Raw genomic sequence first — 27,548 nt, 5'->3', positions numbered from 1 at the left:
TGTCAGTTTTTTATTCATTATCTATGTGTCCCATCTTTCTTTGTTCCCTCTTTCTCTTTTCTGCCTTCCTTTCAATATTTTTTATTATTCCATTTTATCTCCTCTTTTGGCTTATTTTCTATAACCTCCATTTTGTTATTTTTTGCTTGCCTTATGGCCTATATGATATAGCTTTAACATGTAACAGACTGATTTCAAGTAAAATTATACCATTTTGCATATAAGAATTTTACGATAGTATACATCCATTTCCCTCCTCTCAGTCTTAACACAATTGTCATATATTTTACTTATACAGATGTTATAAATGTATGCACATTGGAACAATATAAATACATTGTTATAATTATTTAACAGTCAATTGTCTCTTTAAAAGAGTTAAACAATAAGGAATGTATATTTACCAATGTAGTTATCATTTTTGCTCTTTATTCTTTTTTTAATCATTTTTGTTATGTGATGTGATTATTTCTTTCAGCTTTTGTATGTCTGAAAGTCTTTATTTTGCCTTCACTTTATTGGAAGGTATTTTTGCTGGATAAAGAAATCTAGGTTAACAATTTTTCTTTCAGTACATTGAAGATGTCATCACTCCCCTATCTTCAGATTTACATAGTTTATGAGAAGAAATTGTCTGTTATCATAATCCGCATTCCTCTATGTGTTATAGCTTTATTCTCTGGCTGTTTTTGCTGTGTCTTGATGTAATGTCCTTCATATTTCTTGCACCTGGATCTGTAGGATTGTAGTTTTCATCAAATGTGGAAAAATATTTAGCTATTAATACATCAAATAAACTTTTGTACACTTCCCCCTCCTTTGGGAACTCCAGTTGTATGTACATTAGGTTTCATGAAGTTGCCCCAAATCATTAATAATCTTCATTCTTTTTCCATTCTTTTTTTTCTCTGTGTATTTCATTTTGGATAGCTTCTATTCCTATGTCTTCATAATCAGTCATTTTTTCCTTCTGTAATGTCTAGGCTGCTGTTAATCTTACCCAGTGGATTTTACATCTCAGACATTATAGTTTTCATCTCTAGAATTCAATTTGGAATTTTTATTATGCATTCTGTGTCTCTACTTTCTAAACATCTGGAATACAGTTTAATGATTATTTTAACATCCTTGTCTTCAACTTCTAATATTTGTGTCAGTTCTGGATTGGTTTCAGTTGATTGATTATTTTCATCATTATGGGTTGTGCCTTCTTGCCTCATTTTATGCCTGATAATCTTTGTTTGGGTGTCAGACATTGTGAATTTTCCCCAGTGCATATTGGGTATTTTTGTATTCCTATAAATATCCTAGAGCTTTGTTTGGGGACATAGCTAAATTACTTGGAAACAGTTTGATCCTTCTGGGTCTTGCTTTTAACTTATTGTAATGGGTTGAATAGTGTCCCCCAAAAAACTCATGTCCATTTGCAACCTCAGAATGTGACTTTATTTGAAAATACAGTGTTTGCAGGTAAAATTAGTTAAGATGAGGCTATACTGGATTAGAGTGGGCCCTAAATCCTATGACTGGTGTCCTTATAAGGCTCTGAAGACACACAAACAAGAATGTCTTGTGAAGATGGAGGTAGAGATTGGAGTAATGCATCTATAAACCAAGGAATGCCAGGGATTGCCAGCAACCATCAGAAGCTAGGAGAGCAACATGGACCGGGTTCTCCCTCACAGCCTCCACAAGAAGCTAACTCTGCCAACACTTTGATTTCAACTTTCTATCCTCCTGAACTTCAAGAGAATAAATTCCTGTTGTTTTAAGGCCCCTAGCTTGTGGTCATTTGTTATGGTAGCCCTAGGAAACTAATACATACGTATTAGGCAGATCCAGTGCGCCTTCTAGTCTAGGACTAATTCTTCCCACTGAAGCAAGACCCTTTGGAGTATTCTACCCAGTGCTCCATGAATTCTGAGGTTTTTCAGTCTAGCTGGTGGGCACAAATGTTATTCCTGGTCCTGTTCACCCTAATACTCTCGCATGGCTCTTTCCCTGGCACTTCTCTCACACACGTGCTCTGATCACATACTCAAGGCCAAGCCTCTGCACAGCCCTGGAGTTCTCTCCCTTTGTGCAGCTCTCTCCTCTCTGGTACTCTGTTCGTGCAACTCCAGCTGCCTTGCCTCCCCTGACTTTGTCCCTCTCCTCAATTCAGAGTCAGCCAGGCTCCACCTGGGCTCCTCCTCCCTGTACTGACTGAAAGCTCTCCTAAGGCAGTGAGTTGGGGCAATCACAGGACTCACCTCACTGGTTTCCCTTCTTCTCAGGAACCACTATCCTTCATTGCCTGACATCCAGTGTCTTAAAAACCAGTGTTCCGTATACATTTCTTTTTTTGGTTGTTCAGGTGGGAGGATAAATTTGTTCCCTGTTTATCCATCTTGGGCATGAGCACAAGTCCCAAAATCATAATATCTTAAAGCCCTAAAATAAAGGAGTCTTATAATATAGGGATAGTTAACCAGAGTCTCAGAGTCTTAAGCGTTTAAAGCTACAGCAATTTGAATCTTAGCTTGCTCAAGGCACTGGATACTTTCTGAATGATCACCTCCAATAGTTAACAAGTATAAATTGTTCCACGGACTGGGCTCAGTACTTTGCACAAATTCTGTCCTTTTGTCTCCATGACAACCCTAGGGAGTGGGAACTATTATTTTGTCTGATTTTCCAGATGTTTAGTGAGTGTAAGTCATTGCTGAAGGTCAGACACCTTGTAATCAACAGGGTCTGGACTCAGCCCAGCTCTCTTGGCCTCCAAAGCGCATGAGCTCAGCCTCTTTGCTGGTTTGCCTCCTGCGAGGCCTCTCTGCTGAATGCTCACCCTTCCTCTGTGCACACCTCCAGTGACAGGGAGCTCATTACCCCTTCCCAGGGCTGCCTATCCATCCCAACTATGGACACATCTCTCCTGCTGTTCCTAAATCTGCCCTGGAAGACCCCACAAAAGAACATAACCTTCACCTGGGGCTCCTGTAAGGAGGGGAGCAGCTGCCTGAGGTGGGATGACGATCACACAGGAGGGGGGAGTCGGGTTAGGGAAGCCCCAGCTGCAGCCCCTCCCTGGCGATAGAGAGGGGGGTTCATCCTGAGGGAGGGAATCAGCCAGAGACATTGGGAGCAGGACGTCTCAAAGACAAGTGAAGACGGAGCGCAGAACACCGGGCCCTGGGGGTGAGGGGTGGATTATAATACAGAAACGCAATTCTCCAGCAGTCAGAGGCATGCGGCCTAGTAAGGTTGGGCTCGGAAGTGCTGTGCCTTTAATTTCTTGGCTCTTCCCCCTGAAAACTTATTCTACAAAATGTGCCTTTGCGCCATCCATCCTCCCAGATGGCTTTTTAAGTGAAGCTGTTTGTTAAGTGGGAGAAGAAAAGGGAGGGGTGGGGGAGCAGGAAGGGGGCGGTGGAGCCACCGCAGCCCCCAGGGCTGGAGACAAAGTGGGAACAGCAGCGAGTGGGAGGGCGGGGCAGGGAGAGCCGGGGTGGTCCAGGAAGGGGCGGAGCAGGCCTCCCTGGATGGGACCTCGGCACAGCGGAGTCACGTGACCAGAGTCCCAGGGACAGTCGCTGGCAGTGTCCCGGCCCCACTGTGTGCCCAGCTCTGGGTGAGCACTCTGGACTCATTGACCCAACAGGTCCTCACACAGCCTGTGTACCAGGTCCTAGGACCATCCTCATTTCACGCAGGAGGGGCTCAGAGAGGTACAGGCCTTCACCCAAAGTCACACAGCTGGTGAGAGGCAGACTCGGGATTCGAGCCCAGGACTGTGGGACTCCAGAGCCCCAGCTCTTAACTGAGATGTCACACAGCCCCTCCCAGACTGTCAGCTGGAAGAGCCTTAGAGATCAACCCCACCGCAGTGCTATCACCCTCGGTGCCTCAGTTTCTCCATCTGTACAGTGAGGCGGTTGGTGCAACTCTCTGATTCTCAAGCCTGACTCCACATCAGAATCTCCTGGGGCTTTTCAGCAATACTGAGGCCTGGGCCCCACCTCAATATCTGGATTTTTTAAAGCTCCACCGTATCCCAGGACATTCTAACTTGCACAGGGTCACACTGCACCCACTCAGGTGAATTCTCAAGGTGAGTGTTTCTGGAGCCGATTACAGGAGAAGGTTGAGGAGATAGGATTGGCTGTGACCCCACACCTGAGGCAGCCCAGTGGGAGGGTCTGTGATGGATTCCATTTCCACCTCCACATCTGGAGACCTCTTTTGTCCCCTCCTCCTTTCTCATTGCAGCCCACTCCTCTCTAAGCCAGGCGTCAAGAAGCCATGATGGATCACCGCTGTCCCTGGCCGCAGATGGCTCCTCCACCGCCCGGCGCCAGCTGCCCCAGCCCGGTGTCTACAGCAGGGGCTCAGTGAATGGTTATGGATGAGAAGAAGAAGGGAGTGCCTGGGGATGGGGGTGCCAAGATGAGGATGTCACAGCAGAAATGCCAAACTGGCTTTCCTCATGTGGCCCTGTTATAGGCCTGGCCTGCATTTTCCCAATTATGAAATGAATACACACACACACACACACTTTTGTGGCCTTTTCCTCCCTAAGGACAAGCTGGATCTGTCAGGTTCCTTAGCAATCCCCAAATGAAGGCGGGAAAGGTAGGAATGGCGGGGAAAGGGCAGTGGCGGCGAGGCAGGCACATCACTCACAAACGGGGGCTTTGTCTCTCCAGCGGAAGTGGCGTCTGCCCATTTCCCAGAGGGGCAGAGCAAGGCAAGGTGTGAGGCCACGGCCAGAAACTCTCAAGGTAGAGGGAGAAGCCTCCCTCCTGCCCACCTGGACCAGGGGCCTCAGAGCTCAGTCTGCCCCCACCCCTAGCATGTTCCTCCCTAGGGTTTCCTAACCCAGAAAAGCACTTGGAAGCCCTGAGAAGCCCCATCCCCTTCATCACTCCCCTAAAGTTGAATTAAGTCATTCCTACCTCCATTCATTCACCAAGGCCCCCTGTGTGCCCTCCCTGCTCTTGGGACACAGCCATGACCGAAGCAGCCCCGTCCCTGCCCTGTCACCTCAGGATCACTATTTAACGGGGAACACAGGAGCAGATAAGTGTACAGGTGATGAATTACAGCTGTGCTGAGGGCTGTGCTTGGTGCCGGGAGCTGCAGAGCAGACAGAGGAGAGGAGACCCCAGGTAGAGGGGCCAGGGGTGCAGAGCCCCACCCCCCGGTGGAGAGAGCTGGGGGTGCTTCTCTGCACATGGAGGCCCCGGGCTCCCAGCTCTGGGCAGCCCCATCAGCTTCACAGTGAGGCTGGGTCCTTCCGGTCCACGCTCACCTGACTGAATGCTGTGACCCCATTTCCAGTCTCTAAAATGCTGTAGTAATTCGCGGCCCCAGGCTGGCCCCGCCCACAAGCCGGCTGTGCCCCTCAGGCCCCCGTGCTTCCGCCCGCTGACCTTCTCCTTCTCCTCTTTCCCAGCCTCCCTTGCAGCCTGAGATCCCCTGCAGGGCCCCCCACTCTTTTGGAGGTTGAGGGTCCCCTGGGGTCCGTGGGGATGGGCTTGGATTTGACACCCTGACGAGAGGCCGCTGGCGTCTCCCGTGCCCCTTTGGGGACAGTGTCCTGGTCTGTAACTGGACATCATCACCCACCACAGGGCGTCCAGAGCCGGGGATTTGGTGCAAACCCTGACGCTGAGTCCTGCTGGGGAGGCCCAGCGAGCGGAAGCAGTGTCACCTCGTGAACCCGCAAGGACTCGGACGGGGACCCTAAGAGGAGGACATCCTGTCCCATGAGCCTCCATCTTCAGGCAAATGGGTCCCTGCCCACCTGTCCTCTGATCCCAGACATGGGGCCTCCCTGGACCAAGACAATGTAACTGGACTGTGGTCAGAGCCCAGGAGCATATTCTGGAATCCCTGGTAGAGGCAAGAAGCTGGGGGAGGGGAGGGAGGGTAGATGCAGCAGGGGGGGGGGGGGCGTGGACTTCAGTCAAATCCATTTTCTCTCTGATGCTGGTCCTGATGATGCTTCTGGTTCTGGGTGTGGACGGGCGGTAACTCTGGGAAAACTCCGGAGGACAGGGACGGTGGGGAATCCAACAGCCCCGGGGGCATCTGATCCTGCTGCTGCTGCTGTGACAAGGACAAGGCTGATAATAGTGTGCCGGGCACCGTGCCAGCTCTACGTCCTCCCTTTCCCGGCATCCTCACTACAGCCTCAGAAGGAAGTGTCCCATTTTAGATGAGGAGACCAAGATTCAAAGAGGAGCTGCCACTTGCTTGTCCCCAGTTTAGGTCCCTCCTGGCTCTAGCGTTGCCTGGAACCTCCGAGTTTTCCAGCTGATACCACCTCATCTGTAAAATGTAAAATATGCCCACGTTCTGAGGTTGGCATGGCAATGGTGACTGTCCCTTTTAGAGCAAGTCTTTGGAGGCGGATGATGGAGTACCAGGTCCTCCAAGGCCAGCCTTGTCTGAGGCGCCCATTAAGGAACAAATGTGGCCCAGCTGCACACCACCTCGGGATGCACTGAGGAAATTGTTACAAGGACAATGAAATGAAGGGAGAATCCGTCAGCCTGGCAGGGGGCAGGGGGATGCCCACCACCTTGCAGCCTGGCTCACAGGGGTGAGGGGTAGGGAGGACAGGGCCTCTCAGGGGCTCATCCTGAGACAGGAACTGCTGGGTTCAGATGGTTCTCCTGACTCAAAATTTTCCCGTGAGATCCAATTTCAGGAATGCTTTAAAACTGCTGGCAATAGAGAATATCTCTCTTGTGAACTTGAAATGGTAAGAAGGTTAGTCTGCAACTAGGAGGACCTTCAGGAGAAGAACTGCCTTAAGTTTAAGCCTAAGTGGATTTGTGACACCTCAAATCCACTTTGGAGTAATAATAATAATACCAAGAACAACGTAGAGGGTCTGTGTACGTGCCTAAGCTGTTCTGAATACTCTACACAGACATGCCCTTATTTACTTCTCAGCATAGCCCTATGAGACAGGCACTATTATTCCAATTTTACAGAGTGAGAAACTGAGACACAGAGAGGTTACGTAAAATGCCCAAGTTCACACAGCAACTAAGCCCCAGAGGCAAGATTCACATCCAGGCTGTCTAGCTTCAGAGTCCCTGTCCTTAAGCACCTTGACACAATGTATTGATACCTTCATGAAACACAGGGAAGAGAGACAAAGCAATAAATATAAAGGATGGAGAGTTTGAGCAAAAGATGTCAGCAAGAGAATTACACGGCCAGCTTTCTTTTAAAGAGCACTTGGTTATTCAGGCTTCAGCAAATAGTCACTGAACACCCACTGGGCATCAGGCCCTGTTCTGGGCACTGGATGGGCTGGAGGGAGGGAGACCAGCCTGGAGGTGATTGCAACAGGTCGGTAAACTGAGACCCAGAGGAGAAGGGACGCGCCATGAGCACAGCAGGTGGGGTGGGGCCAGTTCCTCTGACTCCCTGCCCAGAAATGCACCCCCAGGCTGCTTCTTATTCTTGTCAAGAGGCTTCCTGGAAGCCCCAGAATTTGATCTGATTATCAAATTGCTGGAAAACAAGAACCATAGCCCAGGGCTCTGGGAGCAAATGACACATGAAGTATAAATTGAGGCGAATCAAATCAGTAAAACAACACCGCCACCAGTAATACTCAGTGCTGTTGAATGTGTGGTGAGACAGGTATTCTCATGCAGAGCAGCTATGGGGACTGTCAGTCAGGCCAAGCGTTCAGGAAAGTGATTAAGTAATAAAGACCATGAGGCTTAAACATATGTGGTGATTCCACTTTCAGGAATCTGTCCTGAGGTAGTGATCAGAGATTCAGGCAAAGGTAACGCCCCGGGAGGTTCATCACAGCCCGATGATGTAGAAGAATGAAACACTGCAACCCTCTAAATATCCAGCCTTAAAGGCTGCTGATAAAGGTTGATGCATCTGAAGGTTGGTCTATTATGCAGTCATTAACATGTTGCTTTTGAGGAGTTTTTAACGATATAATAGTGAATAGAAAAAAAAACATAAAACTGTATAATCTCAATTATATTATCACAAGTATAATTCAATATAATTTCAGTTACAATACAATTATAAAATTCAATACATGCATGGTAGAAGATTAGAAGATGATCATTAAAATAACAAAAATAATAAAGCCTACTGTGTATGGAGTACCTGCTATGTGCCTGGCGCTATGCTAAGTGCTTTACTCGTATTAGCTCATTTAACTTCACAGCAACCCTGCATCATGGGTACTTTTATTTCCATTTTACAGATAGGAAAGTGAGGCCCAGAGAGATTGGGTGACATGTCCAATGTCACAAAGCTAAGAAGCTGAGCCAGGAGTTCACTCCAGGTCTGGCAAACCCCAGAACCCTTGTATTATCACAATTAATTACTCTATTTGCCAAGCTGGGGAAACCAAGGCAAAGTGGCAGTCGGCAGAGCCTGAGAACCAGGGATCTTGTGAACCATACTAAGCCTTTGGACTCTTCATCAAGGAGGCTGTGCAGGGACTTAAGCAGGAGAGGAATATGGGCCCTGGCTGAGCCCTTGAGGATCTCAGAGACCAAGGCTGAGATGGGTTACTTATGAAATGCTTCTGTCCCCCTGCTTCCTGCTTTGTACTTTATGCCCTAGCAACACTAACTTGCTTGGAGTTTCCTGCACACCTGATACTGTTTCTTCCCTCCATGCCTTTGCTCATGCTGTGCCCACTGCCTGAAATGCCCTCTCCTCTACCTGCCTTGATGGCCTGGTGAATTCCTCTGCCTCCCTCAGTGCCTCAGCTGAAATGTCACCCTCTCTAGGAAGCCTGCGCTCTTGTGCCGAGGTGGAGTGAGTGCCTCAGGCATCCTCGGGAATGGTCCTCGGTGCTAGGCGTTGCTGTGGTTTGTTTAGGTGTCTCTCCTCGTGAGACTCACGGGATGGGGACTGTGTCCTGTTCCGCTGAGATGTGGTATAATCTGGTGGTCAGAGCCTGGGCACTGAGGGCAGACAGCTCCAGTTCTAGCTCAGCATCACCACTTACAGTTTGACGTGGAGCAGATGCCTTTCATCATTTAGCATCTCTGTTCCCTAGTATTTCAGATGGGGTGATGCTGACACCTACCTGTCAGGGCCTGTGAGGAGGGAGGGAGTGGGTGCTTGTGGAGGGTTAGAAGGCACGAAACAAGCATCTGCTGTTATCTCTCCCTGACTCTCCCAGGCCCTCACAGAGCCTGACCCAAAGTCAGTAAACATTTCTGAATGATTAAGTGACTATTTTGGCCTGACTGTGACAACCATTCAAAGCTCCCATCTCCAGGAGCCTAAGCCCTTTGCTCAGTGTCTCTGCCATCTCTACCCAGCAAGCTGGCTCTGTCCCCTCACCACCGCCATCCTGCCTATGGCCTTGGATACTGACCACACAGAGGCACCAGTAGGGCCCCGGCTCTCCGGCTTCCAGTTGAGCTTGGCGGTGGGGCGGGGGGTGGGGGGTGGGCGGGGGGCGGCGGGGAGAGAAGCAGCAGGAGATCAGAGGCAGAAGCAGTCAGTGTTTCTCTCCCTGTCTCCCTCACTACCATGTCTGAGGATCACCCCTCTCCCAAAGGCCACAGCCCTGTGGGGCGCCCCTCCCCCTACGCAGCTCTCTAGCTGGGTTCTAACTGCCCCTTCTTCAGGCTCAGGCAGGGTGAGGACTCCTGCTGCTGTCAGCCTGGGCCCTGCCCCCTCCCAGCGGGCTTCTCTAACTCCACCCACACCCTTGTCAGCAGTGTCTCCTGAAGTGCCCGGTGTAGGGAGCCCTCTGTCCCCTGCAGGGACCCTGACCTAATACGGCACCGCCCACCTCTCCCCTTCACCACCCTGCACTCTGATCTCTGTGCCCGCTAACCTTGATGCTGCCTGTGCCAGTAGGGGCTGTGCCTCTCTCTCCAGCTACCCACACCCTCCCTGGTTCAATGCATAGACTCATCACTGACCTCGGAGCCCTCATGAGTCCCACGCCAGGGCATCTCCCACCTAATCTGTGTGACCTCTCATGTTTGAGCGGCTGCTGGAGGGAAGCAGAGCTTGGTGTACTTGGGGCAGAAAGCCCTGGGTTCAAATCCCACCTCCGCTCTGCACCACCTGTGCGAGCTTGGGCAAGTCACTCTCCTCTCTGACCTTTGAGTTTCTCGACTGCGAAACAGGCATGACCATGTGGACACTTCGTGGCCTTTGGGGGATGAAATGAGGTGACAAATGCGAAGGCCCGTGTGCACAGCAGAGGCTCAGTAGATGGTGGTGATGATACTGCTGTTGAAACGGTGATGATTATGACGATTACGAGGCATCTGTCCTCCCGCGCAGCGAGCCCCTAAGGGCAGGGACCGCATCTGATTCAACGCCGTGTCCCCAGGGCCTAGCTCAGGGCCCAGAACACAGTGAGTGCTCAAGAAAGGATGCTCTCCATGCAGCCAATTCATTCCACAAAATACGTACTGACAGGCTCTGTTCCAGACGCTGGAAATGGAGCGATGAACAGACAGACACAAATCCTTGCCCTTGAGGATCTAGACAGCTCTGGGGCGGAAGCCGGGACTGAGTTGCCTGGGAAGAGGCACAGATCCCAGAATGTTAGAGCAGCGGGGGGACTGGGAGATGTAGCAGCCCTCCAGAGACCCCATCCCAGAGCCCCTCGGGCACACCTGAGCTCACCAGTAGCTGCTGGGGACAGTTCCTGAGAACTCTCCCAGCTTCCCTCCGCTGTTCTGGCTTTCTCTGCCCCACAGGAGCTTGCTCCGCCCAGGGGTATGATCGACTATAGGGGAGGGGGATTTCATACTCACACAGGTGACCCTCAACCAATAAGGGGCAGGAGTCAGTTGAGACATGTACCACGTGGTTCCCCTGTGGGTCCCTGGCAGGATGGCCCCACTGCTCACAGCAGTATCCATGCTCCGTGCACCTTTATCTGACCTTTCTCCCTTCCTCTCTCTCTTCTCTCTCACTTGTGTGTGCTGAGGTCACCTCCCAAATAAACCACCAGCAATGCAAGACCTTGCTTCAGGGACTGTTTGTGGGCAGCCCAACTAAGACAGAGGCCATCCGAGTCCAAACTCATCATTGTACCTCTGAGGAAATATGTCCAGACAGGACAAGTAACACCCAATTCACAGGGCAGTTTGGGGCAGAGCAGGCTCCCCACTGCGACCACCCACCATGGCCACTACAAAGGGCAGAGTCCACAAGCAGACAGGACTCTGCCTTCCCCTCCCTGAGCCACACGCAGAGGATTTTTAAATTCTTTGGTTTTACATCTAAAAGATGAGGAGAACAGATATCGCAATTACTTTTACATAAGCGTGTTCAGGAAATGTTGAAATGCTGAAATATTCCAGAACCACCCACTGCACCCTTAAACGTAGCCTGTGTTTACTTCCAAATGGGGTGCCTTCTCAGCATATTGATCTGGGCTGCTGTGCCGCTCCGTACAGCTGGGGAAAGACCATCATTTCCTCCTCTTCCTGCCTTCCTTTTCTGGGGTCTGAGGCATTTCACACTCACCTGTTCTTGGAAGGACCTCCAAGCTTCATCAGGCCCCACCCACTGGGTCTGTGAGCAGAGGTGTGGTTTCCTCCGTCCTAATGGATCCATGGAGTTTCAGGGAGGTGCAGTGACCTGCCCTGGGTGCAAAGCGAGGCCAGGGCAGAGGAGGGAATCTAGGCACGGGCTCCTCCAGGTTCTGGGCTCACTGCCTGTCCCGTCCCATTGCACATTTAGAAGTCAAGTCAAGTGTTCTTCAAACACACGGAGTGCATTCCCACCTCAGGACCTTTGCACTTGCTGTTGCCTCGGTCCAGACAGAAACACACGACACCCCACCCCCCTTTTTAATGGCTTGCTCCTTTTCTCACTCAGGTCCTGCTCAGAGGTCTTCTCATCAGGATGAGCAGGGGTCAAGGAGGAATGCCCTGAAGAGGTGGCCCTGGAGCCAATCAAGCCTGGAGGCCACGTATTGGAACATCGTGGAGGAGACTCAGGAGCTGGTTGAGGGTCTGGCCAAGATGATGATTAAATCCTAAAATCTTGTGATTCTGACTTGAAATTTTATGGTCTTAAGAGTCTATTAAGTGATGATTCTAAGATTGAGGGGTCTAAGACTCCAGGATTTTAGGGCTGTTGAGCGCTGAGGTGCTGAGATCTCACGTGCGAGCCTTTGCTCCTGGAGGAAGAGCAGTCAGACGCTTCCTCTGGCCGAGAGTAGGTTTCCCCTCCTCCCCCAGTGCTGTGTAAACGCGGCTCTTTGTGGCATGGAGATGCAAATTGATTCTGCAGTTCCAATGCCAGGCACTTGCCTTATCTGTGTGTTCCAGTTTCCAGAACAAATATTAGAAGACAAGTCTGTGGAGATTTTCTGTGTGTACACGAGTTAATTCCTCCAGCCAGGGGCTCGTCCAGACACGGATTTTAACACAGGGTGCCATTCCCGCACTCAGTGCAAGGCAGGGCTGGTGACTGGGCTGCAGCGAGCCCAGCAGAGGGACGAGGGCCCTGTCTCCCCAGGAAGGGACTGAGGGGGCCCTTTGTGTGTAGAGGCTTGGGACCGAGGTGGGACGAGGCAGGAGGGAGGGCAGCCCCAGCGGGTCTGGGCCGTGTGCGCGGATGGGGCCGTTCGCCGCGAGCATCCAGGGGGTCTCTGCATGAACCCCGGGGTCGGGCTCACCCGGGGCCGGTGCCAGTGGAGTCTCACCAGCGGGGGGGAGGGGCAGGGCAGCCCTCACCTGGGTCAGACACTGTGCTGGACCCCGGATGGGCTCCGAAGTCAGGCGGACGGGGCAGCGCTCACCAGCTCAGTCATGGGATCTCTTCAAGCCCCTTGGGATTCAGTTTCTTCAAGGGGACCAAGGGTCCTATCCTCCCCATCTGCCTGGTGGTTCTGAGGGTTAGAGGAAACCCCCAGGCATGGAGCACGTAATGAGCACCAATCCCACAAAGGCCCCCATCACGCCTGCTTTGGTGGGTGGGGGCGGGCGCTGCTTGGAGTGCTTTACACAGGTTCCCTCCTCCCCCAGCCCTGGGAGGGGCGTTGTCATCACCCCACTTCACAGATGAGGAAACCGAGGCACAGGGAGGTTAAGTAACTTGCCCAGCATCAGGCCATTGCTCTAAAAACCTGTGAACAGGTATAGAAACATTTAAGTTTTTCCAGCAACCCTCCTAGCTGGGTGCCCAGGAAGTGGCCAAATTTCAGCCTGGGCACCCAAGGGCCTGGCCCTCGCTCCGCTGTGACGGATGCTCGGCTTGTAGCCGGGTGACAGTGAGATGCAGTTGACGCTCCCAGGCCTTTGCTCGTGCTGCGCCCTCTCCCTGGAACACCCTTCCCCCTTGTTTATCCAGGAAACTCCTACCCATGCATCAAAGCCCAGGCAGGCCCCGTGCTCTGCGGACAGCCCCCCACCCCCTCCCTGCACCCTCTGCAGCCTCCTGGATGGCACAGAGTGCGCTGCGGGGCTGGCTTCAGTCCTCAGGACCTGCCACCCTCTCTGTTCACTTGTCCCTTCTTTCTAGCAACATCCGTCGAGCCTGGCTCCTGTCCTAAGGCTCACATCCTGGGAGGGAAAACCAACCCCATGGTGTTGGTATTATTGCCCCATTTTAGAAAACCTCCTACCCACCAGGTTTGTCATTTCCTGAGGCCACAAGCCCCGGCAGCAGGTAGCAGTCCGGGAACTCTGAGCGCCTTCCAGGCTGCCAGGATCCCCCTGTGGGGCAATGGAGCAGCGGTTCCCTCTGGGGGCTGTACAGCGCCCCCTCCTCTCATCCATGTCTGTCCCTCCTTCCCGCAGCCCTGAGACGCCTCCTTCTGTCACAAACCACAGCACTGTTGCTTAGTCACGTTAATTATGAATGGATCACAAGAGGCTCACCTGAGATTTACAATAATACATTTAGGCACCACGTGATTAACTCAAAACAACAGGCGAGGCACGTGGAACATATTAATACACGAACCTGGCAGGCGGCCTTTCATTCCTGGACCTTTCCCTTAGAGACTCAGCAGTGGCCGGCGGCCCAGCTCGTATCGATTAGCAAAGCATTAAAAATTTACGACAAGTTGGAATTAATTGGCCCCAGTGAGGGATGAGTTTGACTCAGGCCAAGATTCCATGTCCCCCATGAGGTGAGCCTGGAACGGGGAAAATTCTGTAAAGGAAGCAGCAGCCACACGGACACTGAGTCCGTTGTCCCTCTAATGCTCTTACAGGGTCTATCCTGGCCGGGTTCAGGCTGCCGTCCTTGCTCACCTGCACCGTGCCCCCAGCTTCTCATCTTGCATGCTCCGACCCACCCTCCTCGCCGCATGGCAAACTGTCTGGAAACCCACCGTAGCTCCCTGTCTCCCCAGAAGGAAGACCTTAGCCTGGCACCCACCCTTGCATCAGGCCACAATGTCCCTGCCTGGCCTGGGTTGGACACGCCCAGAGTTGACACCCATCCTATTTGCAGAGCTGTGAGGAACCTCCGCCTACCTGGGGAGAGGGGTCAGGAAGCACACGTGCATGAAGGTGCTTTCTCTGAGTTGGGGTCACCTCCTTCACGTTCCCTGCCCTCTCCTCCATCCCAGCGTGAGGCCCACCCCAGCTCACAGGTGCTGAGGGCAGGAGAGGGCTGGGTGGACCCTGACTCCAGGCCTGAGGCCAGACACTCCTTTGCGCCTGACCTCTACCCCCACATCTGACCCATCAGCCAGTTCTGAGGTTCTCCCTCCAAAATATGTCCCCCTCTGGCCTTCTCCATTTATCTCCCGCCCTGGTCCAGGCCTCCCATCTGCTAGGGTCCCCCTGCCTCCACCCCTTCCCGGTTCCAAGCCATGCCCCCCTCAGAGGGGTTGGATCACGTCACTTTTTGCTAAAAACTGACCCCTTGCCTCCAACTAAACTTAAAATAAAATGCAAGCTCCCTACCACCTGGCCTACGGGATCCGGCCCCGCCCGCCTCCACTCATTTGCCTCTGCTGTTCCCTCCACCAGGAGCTCCCTTCCTTCTGCTGGCTCTCCTCCTGGCCTGATCCTTCTTGTTCTCAGGACTCAGCTCCAATGTCATGTCTTCCCCAAGCACCGTGCTAAAGTGGCACCTCCCCTGCCCTGGGGGTCCCCAGTGTCCCCCTCCAGATCCTTGCTCCACCCGTCCCCTTGCTCCGTGCTCCCAGATGGCTGACCATATCATCCACATCCGGGGGCCCCTGCACCCCTCTGGCTTCCAGGTAGGTTTGGTTATGGGGAGCCCCAGCAGGAGATATGGGAAGGAGGGGAGGAAGGTCGGGTTGATTATCCCCCCCGGGGTCCCTCCCTGCAGAACACAGGACTGGCTCCATCCCCAGACTGTGGGTTTCAGCTCCAGTCAGGTGACCATTCCAGACACCCTCCACACAGCTCTCTTCATCTCTGGGTTCAGGTAATTGCTCCTCCCCGCGCCCTGTCAAGCCTGAGGCAGTAACTCAGCTCCTTTTCTGGGGTTTCCTTACTCCCTGCCCACACCTTCATAAACAGTCTCCTTTTAAAACTCTCCTCAAATACCTGATTTGACTGTCATTTCATCTGTCTCCTGCTGGGGCCCCGGCTGACGCTGTCCACCCTCCTCAATTCCATTTCCCCACTCAATTCCATTTCCCCACAGAACTTCTCACTCTTCAAAACTATTGCTTGTTCATTATCTGTGTCCCCCCACCAGAATATAAACTCCATCTGAGACGGGGACTTATTACGTCATAGGTCAGAGGAATAGAACAGACACGCCCTTGCATCTCCAAAAACGGCACTCAGACTCACAGGAAAGCCCAGCCAACTCTATGAAAGTTTCTTGTTAGATCTCACTGACTTTTAAATGCCTTCACGCGGCATTTCCCAAGCTGGGATCAGGTGACACTCATCTGGGAGCTGTTAACAGGTGGCAACCTTACACTGATGGTCCATATTGGCCTGATTTTTCTCGTTTCGCTGAGAGCCTGTGATGATTTCATCCCGGGCTGCCCTGCCATCAGGTTCAGGTCTGTGCACTGGCTCAGTCAGGACTGGGAGACCCTCAGCCACTGTTCCCTCCAGACCCCGAGGGGCCCAGCGTGATTGTGGGCTTAATTTCATCCCCTTCCCCCTCCACCCAAGCCCACACCTCCTGCCCAGACCTGCTCCTCCCCAATCTGTGCCAGGCTTGGAATTCTGGGCCCAGCCGCCCCAGGCCCTGGGATCCACGTGACTAAGACAGACAGGGCTTCAGCCCTAGGTCAGGAATTCAAACCCTGGTCTCTGTCTTACCACCAACTCACTGTGTGACCTGGGGCTGGTTGCCTTCCCTCTCTGGGCCTCAGTTTCCGCGACTTCTCCTGCTACTCCTTCTACGTGGGATTCCCTTCCGTGTGAGCAGGTGGGACCAGACACTCCCCTAGCACGATCCCTACTCCGGTGCTGAGGTCTTACCCAGCAGCACAGATCCTATTGACCGTCATCTCTCTTTGGGAGGTGAGAAAGGAGGAAAAAAATGTCATCCTGACTATGAGACATAATTATTGTCATCAGAAAGCAAAAGGCAACAGCCTCATGCTGGTCACGGCTGGCCTGACTACAGGGACATTTTAGTTACCAGCGGTACTAAGCTGCCTTGCTGAGCAAGACGAAGCCATAAAACCTTGGTCCCTCCTCCAAGATGTGGGTTTTAGAATTAACTAAGCCGGTGAGAAGGAATGAAGCCCCTCCTTGATGACAGAGCCTTGGGGATTCGACACCTAATGACAAGAGAGGGGACGTGGGAATGGGATCCAGCATCGCCATCACCAGCGTCATCATTGTTATGGCAACTGACATAAATAGCAGCTTACCTCTGTCCTGAGGGCTCTCTGTGGGGTCACTCACCTGACCCTCACCACAGCCCAAGAGAGGAGACAGCGTCGTCATCATCTCCGCTTCCCAGGTGAGGAGAATAAGGCTTGGAGGGGTTACGTCACTTGCCCAAAGCCACTGAGCTTGTAAGCGACGATAAAAAGACTATGATGGGGCTGAGACTGTCCCGAGCTCATGCTGCTTGTTCCAATGATGCACTGACACCGGCATGGCCCTCACTGTCCCCTGTTGATCAAACGAGCGAGACAAGGGCTCAGCAGCCATTAGAGTCGGGGTCTAGGAGGGAATCATCCGCATCACACCTGTCACCTGGCACACCTATGTCACTGGCACATCCTGGCACCTGGCCCAGGTCCTGAAGGCTGTTGGGTCATGACTAGAGGTGGGCTGGAGGAGAGACTGTTGGTACCTTATTTTCCACGTCACCAGGCAAGTTGCCTGAGCTCCCTTCACAGACCTCTCTCCCCTTTTCGACAAGCCTGAAGCCCAATGGCTGGATTTGCTCGGCCCTGCGGGTGGGCCAGGTACCCAAGGATGAGCTGCTCTTGCTTGCCCTGGGCCTTGTTGCCGGATTCAGCATAATGTGAGAATGAAAATTGGATTCAAGATAATGTAAGGCGGCTCCTGGATCTAGAAGAAGAACCAACGCCTAGTGTTGTTGGGATCTGGGTTGGAATGGGCTGGCCACCCCTCCTGCCTGCCCTCCTTGACCTCCAGGACAGAGGGGAGCATCTGGGCAAGGTCAGGGGCCATGAGTTCCTACCATAGGGGGTCAGCTGATTCTCCCAGGGGAAAACCAGGACACCATCAAGAAAAGAATATGGAATCAATGCCAGGTGGGCAGGAGTTCCAGAGTCCCTCCCCCAACCTCCCTGACTGGCTCAGGGGCCAGCTGGGTACACAGGCTGCTCTGCCCAAGACCTCCCAGCCCCAGCCCGGGGTGAGCTCGCTGCTCTGGCAGGCACTGGGAATGTAGGTGCCACCTACCTGGAGGGAAGTTGAAGCTGTCCAGAAACATTGCCCCAGGGGAAAAAATAATAACAAATTAATCCATCCTCTCACCACTGAGCCCCAAATTCTGATGATGAAGAAGGAGGAGGAGGTAGGAGTCTGTGTAAGGGTTAAATAAGGTAAAATGTATAAAGTGCTTAGAGCAATGCCTGGCCAACTGGTCTCATTCAATGAGGACCCCATTAGGCACAAAGCATGGGCTTGTCATGGGCCCATCCCCCATCACTGCCTGTGTGTTCTTCAAGGGCACTGTTTCCGGTACCAAAGTCATTCGAGCTGAGGGCATGAGGCTGATGGAGATTTCTACATGTGGAGCTGGCCTCGGGTGGCCTCGGCCAGCAGCGGCTTGAAGCAGGATCTCAGTTCCCCAACCAGAGATTGAAGCCAGGCCACGGCAGTGAGAACACTGAATGCTAACCGCTAGACCACGAGGGCCAGTGGCTAGAGACAAGGCCCTGGCTTGTCTGCTTTGTAGAAATGAATTTCAACAAAGAGACGGAAAGTAGTGAAACAAGTAAGGAGGAAAAAGAGTACAGGTGAATAGGCACACGTGGGCAGGCTCAGAGAGAGAGTCGCACCGTCATGGTAGTTTAAATCACTTATATGGGGCATTTCTTCCAGGTTTCCTCTGGCCAATCATCTTGTTTTGCCTGGCTCTGAGTCCGTGTTTGGTATAACTCAGGGTCCTCCCCTGTGTGCACGCACATCTCTTAGCCAAGATGGATTCCAGCGCAGAAGCCTTTGGGAAGGTTGACACCACATATTATGGGGTGGCACCCCCTCCCTTTTTGGCCCCCAAGGAGCCTTTCTGCACTTATGTAGTTGGGAAGTTCTCCTTGACCTCAAGAATGAGAAATATGTGGTCTCTTTATTTCTTATCTGGGCAGGACTCGACTCTTCTCTACCCCTATCATTATCTTTATATTGGAGAATCTGTCCACAGGGGACAGACTTCAGCTGCTCAGCCTGGGGCCCAACTATCTCCCGCCTCAGAGCCAGAATTGGGCAATCCTTGCACAAAGGAATGATTCTTCAGTGACAGACTCCCCGCACCTGTAGGCTGGTCAGGCAGCTGGGTGGAGGGCAGTGGTTAGAGTTACCCAGGGAGTTGGGGGTTGGGGAGATCTGCCCAGGATCCTCAAACCCAGCCACGTGGGTGGCCTCCGTCAGCCATTTGCAACAATGTTTCTCAATAAGCAACAGTTCCACGAGGTCAGTATTGTAGTACCTGCTTCACAGTTGAGGAAAGTGAGGCTCAGGAAGATTAAGGGAGGAGCCCACTCTCTCTGAGCTCCTCAGCAGCAGTCAGGACTCAAACCCTGGACTCTGATGGTTTATAGTGCACCTAACAGGTCTATCCGTGCTGGATAGATTGATTAACCCAATGGTCACCAGTGATGCTTCTGAAAAAGGCACCTCCTCTCATATCTGCCACGTGAGCCCAGGGAACACCTAAGAAATGATGAGATTAGAGCAGGAAGTGGACAAGGCTCCCCACATCCCCAGTCACCGCAGCACTCGCAAACGCCTGCCCACCGTGAACGCGAGGCTGCCCCACCACACCGCCAAGGTCAGACAGTGTCTTCACATCCTGAACGTGGCATAACGCAGGCATCTCTGAAAAGCCTGGAATAAATCCTGCCCGTTTGCTCCTGCCCTTCTCAGGCACCTCTCAGGCCCCAGCGGTGACACTGCTCTGTTTCCATCAAGGTCCAGCTATTTTTTTTTTTTTTTTTGCGGTACGCGGGCCTCTTACTGTCGTGGCCTCTCCCATTGCGGAGCACAGGCTCCGGACACGCAGACTCAGCGGCCATGGCTCACGGGCCCAGCCGCTGCACAGCATGTGGGATCTTCCCGGACCGGGGCACGAACACGTGTCCCCTGCATCAGCAGGCGGACTCTCAACCACTGCGCCACCAGGGAAGCCCAAGGTCCAGCTATTTTAAAGGGGACTTTAAATAACATCTCTGCTGCCAAGAAATTTGTGTCCCACAGAGACGTGTGATGCTGTGAACAGACGAACAATGAGAGAGGTTCAAGGCCCGGCGGCTGTTGGACAAGGAGTACGAAGTGCCCTCCCCTTCCTTCCATCCTTGGGGATGTCAGTTTCCAGTGACTCAGCAGACATCACCGCAGAGCACCGGCCGTGTGCAGGGCTCTGGGCGCGGAGAGAAAGCTCGGTGACGTTCTGTGCTTGAGGAGGTCACGGTCAGATGCGGAGCAACACACACCATCCTACCCACAAAGCCCCAGACTAGAGGGACTGCCATTCCACAAGCACCTCCTGTATACAACCTGCTCATTTAGTGCCTACTGTGTGCTGGGCCAGGTGATTCACAGGTATTGGCACTAACCCTCACAACAACCTTACCTTGTAGGCAGGTAAGGTTTTTTGGGGTTTTTGTTTTGTTTTGTTTTTTGTTTTGCAGTACGCGGGCCTCTCACTGTTGTGGCCTCTCCCGTTGCGGAGCACAGGCTCCGGACGCGCAGGCTCAGCGGCCATGGCTCATGGGCCCAGCCGCTCCGCGGCATGTGGGATCTTCCCAGACCAGGGCTCGAACCCGTGTTCCCTGCATCGGCAGGCGGACTCTCAACCACTGCGCCACCAGGGAAGCCCGGCAGGTAAGTTTTTTACAGCTTTATTGATGTTTACTTTATATACACTAAACTATACATGTTTAAAATGTAAAATTTCATATCTTGAACATACGTATATACCCATAAAACCATCACCCCAATCAAGATAATGAACAGATCATCATCTTCAAATTTCCTCATGCCATTCAGTCATCCCTCTCTCTTGCTGCCTGTCCCCATCTGCAATCATCAATCTCCTGTCACTATAAATTAGCTTGCATTTTCTAGAGTTTTCTATAAATGGAATCTCAGTATGTCTGCCTTCTTTCACTCAGCACAATTATTTTGCGATTCATCCATGACAGAGCACAGATTAATAGTCCACACCCCTTTTAAAGATGAATCGTATTCCGTTGTGTGGATATATGTACCTCCATGTTTTTACCCATTCACCTGTTGATGGATGTTTGGATTGTTTCTAGTCTGGGACTATTACAATAAAGCTATAAATGTTCATGTACAAGTCTTTATAGAGACACATGCTTTCATTTGTCTTGGGAAAATTCCTGGGAGTGGAATTGCTTCACCATATGATAGGTGTCTTTTTAACTTTTAAGAAACTGTCAAACCATAGTGGTTGTACCATTCTACATTCTCACCAGTCGTGCCAGAGAGCTTGATTTCCTTCACATAACTGCCAACATGTGGTATGTTCAGTCTTTATAGGTTCAGCCATTCTAATAGGTATGTAGTGGTTCTAATTTATATCTAATGACTAAGAAGGTTGAGCATATTTTCTTTTGCTTATTTGCCATCTGTGTATCTTCTTTGGTAAAGTGTCTGCTCAGATCTTTTGCCATTTTTTATTGGGTTGGTTGTTTTCTTATTGAATTTTGAAAATTCTTTACGTATTCTGGATAAAAGTCCTTATTAAATATATGCTTTACAAATATTTTCTCCCTCTCCCCCAGTCTGTGGCTTCTCTTTTCTTTCTCCTAACAGAGTCTTTCCAAGAGCAGAAGTTTTTAATTTTGATGAAGTCCAATGCATCATTTTTTTAAACTTTTTTAAAAAATAAATTTAGTTGGGGCTTCCCTGGTGGTGCAGTGGTTGAGAGTCCGCCTGCCGATGCAGGGGACATGGGTTCGTGCCCCGGTCCGGGAGGATCCCACATGCCACGGAGCCACTGGGCCCGTGAGCCATGGCCGCTGAGCCTGCGCGTCCGGAGCCTGTGCTCCGCAACGGGAGAGGCCACAACAGTGAGAGGCCCGCGTACCGCAAAAAAAAAAAAAAAAAAAAATTTAATTTGGTTGCACCAGGTCTTAGTTTTGGCAGGAGGGCTCCTTAGTTGCAGCTCGCAGGCTCCTTAGTTGTGGCAGGCATGTGGGATCTAGTTCCCTGACCAAGGATCGAACCCGGGCCCCCTGCACCGTGAGAGCAGAGTCCTAAACACTGCAACACCAGGGAAGTCCCTCCAATGCATCATTTTGTTCATAATATCTAAGTGATGTCTAAGAAATCTTTACCTAAATCAAGGTGACAAAGGTTTTTTCCCATTTTTTGAGATGTTTTATAGCTACAGGTTTTACAGTTATGTCTATGATTCATTTTGAGTTAGTTTTTGAATATAATACAAGCTATGGACCAAAGTTTCTTTTCGTTTTTCTGTTTTATGACTGCTCAATTGTTCCACTACCATTTGCTGTGAAGACTGTCCTTACTCCACTGAATCGCCTTCACAATGCTGACAAAAATCAGATGTCCATATTTTTGTGGGTCTATTTCTGGACCATCTACTCTGTTCCATTAATCTATTGTCTCTCATGATGCTAAGGCCACACTGTCTTGATTACTGTAACTTCATTAAAAGTCGAGATCAGGTAGTTAGTCCTTTGAATCTGTATTTCTTTTTCAAAGTTGTTTTGGCTTTTCTAGGTCCTTGGCATTTCCATATGAATTTAGAATCTGTTTGCCAATTTCTACCAAAAAAAAAAAAAGAAAAAGGCTAATGGGATTTTGATTGGGATTTGTAATAATGAGAAGGACTCCATATTTTATTTTGACAGCTTTCAAGACTCTACTCCTCCCCTTTCCCTGTTGGCCCACATCTGGGCATCCTGAAAAGAAAACCTTCATGTCCCTCTGTCCCTTGGCACCGGCAGGAATTTCAAATCACTCAAGCCCCAGTCCACGGATGGGCACTGCCTCCTCCAGGCCCACCCTCTCACCTCAATAAAAATTCAAAGCCACCACCACCACCTTCTGTCTTATTCACTCCAAACCAAGCTCTACCCTTTGGGGAATCCTTTTGCTGTTTGCTATGTGAGTAGTAAACTTTATTTCACGTCCATTAGTGCCCATGGGTCATTTGTCCCAACATTCATAAATTCCCGTGTGGGGTGCTTCCCAGCGTCCAGCATGGAATGCTAAATGCCTAAATAAAGCAGGGTTGTATTGAATCTTTAGATTAATTTAGGAAGAATTGACATCTTAACAATATGGAGTTCTGACCCGTTAACACAGTATTTCTCATTTATTTAGTTCTTCTTCAATTTCCCTCAGCAATATTTTGTAGTTTTAAGTGTACAAGTCTTTCACATCTTTTGTTAGATTTATTCCTATTTCATATTTTATGCTACTGAAATAATATTTTATTAGGATATAATTGACATATAATATTACATTAGTTTCATACTGTATAGCACAGGGAACTATATTCACTATCCTGTGATAAATCATAATGGAAAAGAATAGGAAAAAGAATGTAGCTATATATGTAGAACTGAATCACTTTCCTGCACAGTAGAAATTAACACAACATTGTAAATCAACTATCCTTCAATAAAACAAATTCAAAAAGTATTACATTAGTTTCAGATGTACAACATGATTATTTGATATTTGTATATATTACGACATGGTCACCACAATAAGTCTAGTTAACATTCATCACCGTACATAGTTATAAAATGTTTTTTCTTGTGTTGAGTTTTAAGATCTACTCTCTTAGCAACTTTCACATAGGCAATACAATATTACTAACTATGGTCACCATGCCGTACCTGGTGTACGCCGTTACATCCTCACATCTTATTAATTTTATAACTGGAAGTTTGTACCATTTGATCCCCTTCACCAATTTCACCCACCCGCCCACCCCCCGCCTCTGGCACCACCAATCCGTTTTCTGTATCTGTGACTCATGGGGGTTCTTTCTGGTTCCACAGATAAATTAGATCATGTGGTATTTATCTTTCTCTACCTGACTTATTTCACTTAGCGTAATGCCCTCAAGGTCCATCCATGTTGTAGCAAAAGGCAAGATTTCATTCTTTCTTATGGCTGAATAATATTCCATTGTGTATGTATATCATTTTCTTTATCCATTCATCCATCAGTGAACATTTAGGTTATTTCCATATGTTGGCTATTGTAAATAATGCTGCAGTGAACATGGGGGTGCAAATACCTTTCCGAGTTCATGGGGTTTTTTTCTTTAGATAAACACCCAGAAATGGAACTGCTGGATCATATGGTAGTTTTATTTTTGATTTTTTGAGAAAACTCCATGCTGTTTTTCCACAGTGGCTGCACCAATTTACATTCCCGCCAACGGTGCACAAGAGTTCGCTTTTCTCCATATCCTTGCCAACACTTGTTATTTCTTGTCTTTTTAATCATAGACTTTCTAACAGGTGTGAGGTGATAGCTCGCTGTGGTTTTGATTTGCATTTCCCTGGTGATTAGTAACGTTGGGCATCTCTTAATGTGCCTGTTGGCCTTTGTATGTATTTGGAAAAATGTCTGTGCAGATCCTCTGCCCATTGTTTAGTTGGATTGTTTGGGGTTTTTTGTTATTGAGTTGTAGGAGTTCTTTATGTATTTTGGATACTAACCGCTTATCAGACATGTGATTTGCAAATATTTTCTCCCATTCAGTAGGTTGCCTTTTCAGTTTGTTGATGGTTTCAGGCCCAGCCTATCAGTGACTTCCATTCCCCTGGCCACAGTACTGGGCTCAGACCCAGGCTGATGCTCAGAGTTAGCCCTTGGATTTTTGATAAAAGTGGGGAAGAGGCCATTGCTTTCCTTTGGGATTGCTAAATTGGTGAGGATGAGAATGATTTGCTTGCGGCCATCTTGGGGGTAGCCTGTCTGAGAATGAAGCCAGACAAACACAGCAAGAAAAGGTGGAGAAACAGAGACAGAGAGAGTGAGAATATACGTGTCCTAATCACATTGAACATGAGCCCCACAAAGGCAGAGATCCTTGTCTGTTCGGCTCTCTACCATCCTCGGCACTAGAATGGTGCCTGTACAAACCAGGGACAACTGGTTGTGCCCCTGGATCAAGGCAAACCTGAAGCCAGCACACACCCCACCCCCAGGCTTCCCAGTTTCGCGATCTAACGCATTTCCCTTTCTGTCTCGACCAGTTTGAGTTGTGCTTCTATCACCCACAACCCAGTGAGCCCTAACCCTGCTCTCTAGCCACCACGTGGGGAAACACAGTGCTTGGTCCCTCTAGGAGCTAGGTAAACATTTGTGAAGAATAAAACAAATGAACCCAGAAATCTCTCCTGCCCCCTGACCCCTTTAGCTCTCTCCCCTTTCCCAGGAGCTACTGAGCTATAAATAGCTTAGCCGGGACCATGAATCAGAGATCTACAAAGAAGAAGGAGATCTGCTCTTCCCCCGCACAGCACTATGTCTGCTCACTTGACATTTGGAGGAGACTGGCTGGGTTCAAGGAAGCGGCCTGCATTTCGCTGTGGAAACAGAACCCCAAGGAGAGATGGGAAATTGGAAATTAGCTCCGGGCTAATTGGTCTGGGACTAGACTCTCGCAGACCAGAAGATGCTGGAGGAAAAGGATAATAGCATTAACTGTATGCACATCCCCAGCACATCACAATGTATGTACAATGAGCCTAAGGGAGAAGACTGGGCTTTGGCGCTCCCCAGACCTGTCCTAAAATCCCAGGCTGAAATCTGTCACTGACCGGTCACGTGAGCTTGGGCAGCTGCTATTATTATTGGCCTCACGTCACAGAGGAAATAGAGGATGCTAAAGAAGATGTGACCTGGCCAGAGAGTTGCCACAAGCTAGGAAGAGCGGGGTCTGGGGCCAGGGATCTCTGATTCCCAGGACAGCACTCCATATGCGGGGTCCTGGGCTACCTGGTGGAGGGTGATAGAGTTCTGCCTGGCATCTCCCAGAGAAGCAAGGGTCCGGGAGACCCCACATGCTTCTAGGAAGCAGCTGCCTGAACATGTGTCACTCAGGTGGGCCCCAGGATGCCCCGAAAAGCTGGGTGCTCTGCAGAGAACACTGAGGTCAGGTCCCAGGAGGGGAGCCTGGTGCCAGAATGCCATCCCTCACATTCCCACCGGCCATTGTTCATTGACAATTACATTTATATCTGTGTGGACCCAAGAACATTATAACCCAATTACATTTATATCCTGTGGACCCAAGAACTCCAGAAAAGAGTCGGACTCAGTCCCTGCCATGGAGAATCTCCTCATCCTATGAAGGAGTCTGACCTGGATACAAAGAGGGAACAGCACACAGTCATCCCTGCTATTACTGACCCTGATTTAAAGGGAAGTGATGGAGTTCCAGAGAAATTAAGTGATTTGCCCAAGGTCACAGAGCTCAGATGGCAGAGCAAGTCCAAACCCCAGACTTCTGCCACTAAGGCCCATGCTCCATCCTCCACCCCACCCTGCCCCGCAGAGCATGAGAGAAGAGTTAGGAGAGGAAGAGGCCAGCATGGGCTGGAGGCATCTGGGAGGGCTTCCTGGAGGAGGGGGAGCTCAAGCTGAGCCCTGAAGGACAAACTGGAGGAGAAGAAGAGCATGCAGAGAGGGAGGAGCCGCTCACAGTTTGTTGCCCCCAGATCTCTAGGCCGCTGGGTCTGGAATTCTCCATGAGAAGGTTCAAGGTCTTCCTCAAGCAGGTACCCAGGAGCCTCTCCCCAGAGCAGGTGGAGCTGCCTTCCAGGCCGAGCTGGAGGCAGCCCCCAGGAAGGGGGTGGTGGGCAGGGCAGAGCAGGAGCTCCTGGGAACATTGTGTTCACTCGGTTTCTGTTCCAGGTGCTCCTGAATGGAAGCAAGGATGGCAGTGCCCTTGCCCATCTACTCTGAGAGGACAGTGGTCTCACAAGTGCTCTGATAAGACCATTAGACCATATTCCATCAGCCAGTCAGCGCCACCAGACACAATTCCCTCAAATGTCTCATCAGCCCTAGAACTGCGATGTCTACAGGCCCTGTGATTTCCCTTGCAAATTCCCCCATGGGATCAGCGCCCTGCGAAGGTAAGACTCTCCCCATTATGTCCACAATTGGGGAAATTAGCCCTTTTCCCTCATGTTCTGCTTCCGGAGCCCGTGCTGACAACCCATTTCCTTGTAATGAGCCCACAGAAGCCAAACACCACCACACGGCATGAAAATACACATCAGCGCGTCTGTGGGGTATTCTCCTCCGTGAGCGGGTGCGGCTGGAGAAGCGGGGACTATCTGGGGAGCCAGATGCCCGCGTGCGGGGGGAGATGCAGCCGTTCTCCACACAGACAGCTTTCCAGACTTGACCCCGACAGTGCGTCAGCGATTCTTTTAAATCCCAAATCCTGTCTCCCTCCCTCCCTTCATTTGACAGCTTAGGATGCCATGCTGGTTAGGTGCAAACCCTGAGACGGCACCAGGCTATGGAGATGACTGAGACCATAGTCCCCATCTTGGGGAAAGAAGTGCACTAACGGAGGGAGGCCCGGCAGTGACAGTATTCATTAGTTTATGCAACACACTTGTTGAGCACCTGCTATGCAGGGAGCAAAACCTCCATGGTCCCGGCCCCACAGAGCTCACAGTCCAGAGGGGGAGACAGAGGTTAATCGATCACACAAAGAAGCGTAAGTCCACACATGCAGTAAAGCGTAAGGCCACACGTGCAGAAAAGTTCATGCAGGGCTCAGCATGTCACCGAGCATCTCTGCAGGCTAGAAGGCGGAGCTGGAATCTGAAGGGAGAATAGGAGTTTCACATGAGCTCGGGGAAGAGGGAGAGCATTCAGACAAAGGAACAGCATGTGCAAAGGCCCTGTGGGTGGACAGCTGTTGGCAACCGCGAA

The sequence above is a fragment of the Tursiops truncatus genome, chromosome 1 (genome assembly GCF_011762595.2).
Source record: "Tursiops truncatus isolate mTurTru1 chromosome 1, mTurTru1.mat.Y, whole genome shotgun sequence".
Classification (NCBI taxonomy): Eukaryota; Metazoa; Chordata; class Mammalia; order Artiodactyla; family Delphinidae; genus Tursiops; species Tursiops truncatus.
The sequence above is the reverse complement of the archived record's forward strand: the minus strand, read 5'-3'. Positions refer to the sequence as shown.